General features: G+C 42.9%; 1 protein-coding gene across 2 annotated transcripts in view; it reads left to right on the forward strand.

The window, feature by feature from the left end:
- The window catches only part of SDSL (serine dehydratase like), a 29,722-nt gene that overhangs the window by 22,390 nt on the left and 1,332 nt on the right, over positions 1-6,000 (forward strand). The window contains exon 9 of one of the 2 annotated variants that reach the window (XM_078154345.1): positions 1,876-1,920. The exons of the other annotated variant lie outside the window; for it this stretch is intronic. The gene's annotated coding sequence lies outside the window, so the exon portion shown is untranslated. Of the gene's footprint in view, positions 1-1,875; positions 1,921-6,000 lie in introns of those variants that run through there. 2 annotated transcript variants of the gene reach the window in all.

Raw genomic sequence — 6,000 nt, forward strand, 5'->3', positions numbered from 1 at the left:
CCTGGGACTTCTTGTACACCAGGCTGTCAGAAGTGGTCTGTGGTCATGACCTTTGTATAAAGGGGCCTGCTCTTGAGGGTCCCAGCCTGGCTGAGAGATCATCAGTGTTCCCCAGAGCTGGCTTTTTTGGCTACTCAGGAATAGACAAGCCTGGGGTCTTTTTGAAAGCTTTATGAAAAATAGCATCTCAGAGCCACATGGGGGCAGCAAAGTGTCTTTCATGCAGAAGACCCCCAGGGGATGGATGGAGAGGAATATTTTGTTTTCTGCATTGAAATATATTCTTTCTCTGGGGTATGCATCTTTTCTGCCCCCCCCCCCCACTTTAGTTCTCAGCCCCAACCCTAAGAGAGTGGGGAGAAGTGAGCTGAGTCAGAGCTTTGGAGAAGGGCTATTCTGAAGAGCAATCTCAGAATCACAAAAACCATGAGTTGGAAGACACCGTAAACACCAACTCCCATATACCCACAGCATCACACAGTTAGATTTGGAAGGGACTTTAGGGGACATTGAGTTCAACCCCCTCTTTTTACAGATGAAGAAACAGGTTCAGAGAGGTGAAGGGACTTGCCCAAAGCCACCCAGGAAATGAGTGGTAAAGCTGGGATGAGGTTTGGGTATGGTACAAGTGCCAGTGGGCTCCAGAGGGGTCTCTTCATCTCTTAGTGTCTCATTTCCCCCTCCTCCCCTAATCAGGGCAATCTTTTGTCAGGTTGGAAAGGTGACAGTTAGGAGGGAAACTGTTGGCTGAGACTGTGGGAGAATCTACAGCTGGTGTTTTTCTCTGTTCCCAGGGAAGCAGGAGATAAGAGGCTGGGTCTTCACTGGGGTTAACCACAAAAGAATTGTTTGCCATGGAACAGCCACAAATCCTGTTTCTTAATTGACTACAGTTAAGCCTTTTCTTGTATATAACAGAGAAGAGTTGGGCCAGCTGAGACATCAGAGAGAGGGAGTAGAAGAAAGAAAGACAGCAAAGGGGAAAAAGGAGGAGAAAGAGGAGAGAGGGTCAGGACTCTAGGGTGGAAGAAAAGAGAGAAACATATTCAGGAGAAGGAATTAATTCAATTTAGTTTTACAAATCTCTACTGTACCTGACCGTATGCCTAAGGCACAAGGATGTCAGAATCTCTGAAACTCAGAGTTAGAAGGGATTTCAGAGGCCATCTAGTTTTACCCAGGCCTGATTGAGCCCCTTTATGACCATCCTGACAAGTAGTTATTTGTCCAATCAATCAATACACATTTGTTAAGCACCTACTACATATCCTAGTGTTAACTTTCTCTAATGAAGGATGTAGTACCTATAGGTGTAGAAATATGCAAATGATGATGATCATGGTGGGGTAATGATAACTAGCATTTGTATAGTGCTTTATAAATTTTTCAGTCATTGTGTCTGAGTCTCTCTAATGAGCCACCCCCAGAGGCTGCTCCTTTCACTTCCGATCATGAGGAAGATTTTCTTGACATTGAGCAGAAATCTTCTCTGCACCCCCACCCCTCCCATTTCTTCTAGTTCTGCTCTCTGGGACCAAGGAGAGTAAGAAGACTCCCTTATTGTAGAAGTCATCCAGTTTATCATTCATCCTTCTCAAACTGTGGCACCTAGGACTGACCACAATGCCCTAGATGTGGTCTGACCAGGGCAGAATGCAGTGGGATATCTCTTCTGTCCGTTCTGAATGTAAGCTGAAAGTTCCATCATACATGATGGAACTCTTACACTGAACTCACAGCATTAAAAAAACTCAAGATCTTTTTAATTTTTTTAACTATTCCTTAGCCACATTAGATCCACTGCATCCTTGTGAAACTGACTTTTTTTGAACCTGAGGGTTTTATTGTGATTCAATTGTGTCTGATTCTTTTTAGGGTTCTTGGCAAATATATTGGAGTGGTTGGCCATTTCCTTCTCCAGATCGTTTTACAGATGAGGAAACTGAGGCAAGTAGACTTACTTAGGGTCACTGAGCTTGAGTGTCTTGAGGCCGGATTTGAACTCATGAAGATGAGTCTTTCTGATTCAAAGCCCGGCACTCTACCCATGGCATCACCTCATTGCCTAGCGACAACAATAACTAAGGTGGTGCTGTGGATAGAATGTTGTCTGGCCTAGAGTTAGAAACATTTGGGTTCCTATCTGACCGCAGCCACTTCTTAACTGAGTAATTCTGGGCAGGTCATTGAACCTCTGTCTGCCTCAGTTTTGACAACTGAGAAGTGGGCATTATAATAGCACCTACCTCCCAGAATTGTTGTGAGGATCAAAATGACATAGTATGTGTAAGGCGCTTAGTCAGCACCTGAAAACAGTAGCTGACTAATAAACGTTGGTTCCCTTCCCTTCCCCTTATTCTTATTCAATTCCATCTGTTAGATTTTACTCAATATTCTAAGATGCCAAGATCTTTTTGGCCTTTTATTCTTTGCCCCAGTGTGTTAACTGCTTCCTAGTCTCATTTCATGTACAAATTTGATAATCAACCAATCAACAAACATTTATTGCTGCTGTTCACTCATTATGTCTAACTCTTTGTGACTTCATTTTGGGGTTTTCTTGACAAAAATGCTGGAGTGGTTTGCTATTTCCTTCTCTAGCTCAATTTACAGATAAGGAACAGAGGCAAACAGGGTTAAGTGACTCACCCAGGGTCACACAGTTACTAAGTGTCTGAGGCCATATTTGAACTCAGGAAGATGAGTTCCAAGACCAGTGTTCTATCTACTTTGACACCTGGCTGCTCCTACTATTTGCCAGGTAGTGTGCTGGGGGCTGGGGAGACAAAACTGACCTTAAAGAACTTACGATCTATTGTATCCTATAGGTATAGAAATGTGCAAATGATGATGATGATGGTGGTGGTGGTGATAACTAGCGTTTATATAGTGCTTTAAGGTTTACAAAGTGTTTTATAAATATTTGATTTTATCATTAGAACAGCCCTGGGAAGTAAATACTGTTATTATCTCCATTTTATAGGTAAGGAGACTAAATCAGATCGAGATTGAATGACCAGCTTAGGGCCACACAGCTGTTGAGTACCTGAGGCTGGTTTTGAAGTTGTCTTCCTGACTCAGGTCCAGTGTTCTGCCTCCTCACTGCTATACATAAATATATGCAATACATAGTAAATAGAAGGTAATGTTGGATGGGAGGTATTAACAGCTGCAGGAATGAAGAAAAGTTTGCATAGGAGGTGATGTTTGAGCTGAGCTTTGGAGGAAACCAGAATTCTGTGCATCTGTGCCTTTATCCAAGTCACTGAGAGAATAGCACCATAGACAGATCCCTTCCATGCTCCACTGGGGAACCTTCTTTCAAGCTGTTGTTGAATCTTTTACTGTGACTCTTTGGGTCCAACTATTCCACCAATTACAAATCACCTGACTACATCTTTAATCAGCCCAAATCTCTTCATCTTGGGGGCAGCTAAGTAGCTCAGTGGATAGAGCACCAGCCCTGAAGTCAGGAGGACCTGAGTTCAAATGTGGCCTCAGACCAAACACTTGACACTTACTAGCTGTGCGACCCTAGGCAAGTCACTTAACCCCAATTGTCTAAAAGTAACAACAAAAAAAAACCTTCATTTTTTTCTACAAGAATAATATGAGAATTTTTGTCAAATGCTTTGCTAGTAAAAATGTCACCTACAACATTCTTTAGCTATGTCTAGTATTGCTGCCAGAAAAAGAAATAAAATCAGCCTTACGTGCCCTATTCTTGACAAAGCAGTGATGGTTCTCTGTCATGACTGCTTCTGGCTCCAGGTGTTCCCTGGCCATTTCTTAGATAATATAACCTAAAATTTTGGTGAGAGTTGAAGCTAAATTTATTGTAACATATAGACTTTATTGTTTCCCCTTTTTTGGAAAATCAGGGCAAAGTTTAGCTTTCTCAATTCCCATGCAGAGGCAGCTAGGTGGTGCTATAATGCATAGAACTTGGGCCAGGAGACAGGAAGACATGAGTTCAAATCCAGCCTCAGACACTTATTAGCTATGTGACTCTGGGCAAGTCGCTTAACCCCATTTGCCTCAGTTTCTTCATTTGTAAAATGATCTGGAGAAGGAAATGGCAAGCCACTCCAGTGTCATTGCCAAGAAAATGGGGTCACAAAAAGTCAGCCATGACTGAAAATGTCTAAACAAATCCCATTGTACCTTTCCTACTCTCCATGATTGTTATTGGTGCATCAATCCTAGCTACCATTTTTGTCAGTATTTGGCCAAGTACTTTATCTGGGCCTGAGAATTTGAACTAATCAAGGGCAGTTGGTACACCTTATCCATCACTTATTTAATGATACAACTGCCCTTCTCCTTCAAAAACTTAGTGGTTCCCCTTTGCTTATGAGATACCCACACAAGCAAATCTTTGACTCTGGTATTCAAAGCCTTTGTTAATCTGGAGTTCTGTGTTCAATTCTGGGTTTCAACAAGATATGGATAAGTTGGAGAACATGCAAGATATTGAAGGTCCTTGAGTTTACATCAAGTGAGGAAGGCACTGAGCACATTTTGCCTGGAGGATAGAAGATCAAAGGGAAATATGATGACTGTCTTCAAGCACTTGAAGGGACTCCCATGGAAGAGGGGGTAGCCTTTTTCTGCTTGGCCCTGGAGGGAACAACTAGGAGTAATAGGGAGAAGTCCTGTGGTGGAACGTTTAAGCTTCATGTGAGGGGAAGCTTCCTAACAAGTAAGATGGATGGCCTGAGGGGTGGGGTGCTCCTCCTTCATCAGAGGTTTTCAAGCAAGGCCAAAATGACCACTTTCCAGAGATGTGGTAGAAGGATTTTGTTTTCAGCTACAGATTAAATTAGATAGCTTCTGAGGTTCCTTCAAATTCTGAAATTCTTCAAATACAGATTTAAAAATTAATATGGACACAAATATATACATGTAAACATACGCCTGTATGTGGGCAGCTAGCTGGCATAGTAGATAAAGAGCCAGGCCTGGAGTCAGGAAGAACTGAGTTCAAATCAGATACTTCCTACCTGTGTGACCTTGGGCAAATCACTTCATCCTGTTTGCCTCAGTTTCCTCTTCTGTAAAATGAGCTAGAGAAGGAAATGGCAAACCATTCTGGTGTCTTTGCCAAGAAAACCCCAAATGGGGTGATGAAGAGTCAGATACGATTTAAATGACTGAACAATAACAACAACAAATATGTGTGTATACATACTCTCTTATTTTATATGCATATACTATATGTGTTTATACATAGAGAGAGAGAGAGCACTTGTACATATATGCACACACATTCAAGCATGTACAAATCTATCCATTTCTGCACACAAAACCATATCTGGATATCCATGCATTAACACTAGCATGAGAGTTGCCAAAATCTACTTGAAATCAGAAAGGTCTGTTTCCCTCTCACTGCTAGAGATTCCTCCCCAGTGGTCACTCCCAGCCCCACCCTACAGGGGCCTATATGCCCTCTCTGGGGGATAGGAGGTTGCCAATGGCCCATGTTTCTGGATCCCTCACCCCACAACCCACCTTGCTAGTGCTATTCCCAGAAGGCCCTGACTCATGCCGCTGATATCAATATTTCCGATATTCTTGTACTATCCTGTTTCCGTATCAGCAGGAATCCCAGGTACAGGCTGTCCCCATGACCTCTGGGCTGAAGTCCTGGGTATCTCCTGGAAATGAGAGTGTTAGTTCTGAAATTAGAATATAGCTGCTTTAAAGAGGAGACAGCTGAGGACTGGATGGGGTGTGTGTGTGTGACAGATTCAATAAACAAGCCAAGCCAGGTGGCTCAGGCCTGAAATTCCCACTGGAAACAATAGGAGACCAAACTTCACTGTGAGTCCAGGTGAAAGGCACAGCTGGGATTGGTTGGGAAGCCTGAGGCCAGAGAGGAGAAACAAGCATATCTTGATTTCTCCTCCACCCCTGCCCCAGATCACATCCCTGGTACTCAATGGATCTGCCCAACACAAAATGTGCCTAGGGCCAAACATCTTCTCTCATGTACCT

Source organism: Phascolarctos cinereus, unplaced genomic scaffold (assembly GCF_003287225.1).
Source record: "Phascolarctos cinereus isolate Bilbo 61053 unplaced genomic scaffold, phaCin_HiC Scaffold_4;HRSCAF=312, whole genome shotgun sequence".
In the NCBI taxonomy this organism is placed as follows: Eukaryota; Metazoa; Chordata; class Mammalia; order Diprotodontia; family Phascolarctidae; genus Phascolarctos; species Phascolarctos cinereus.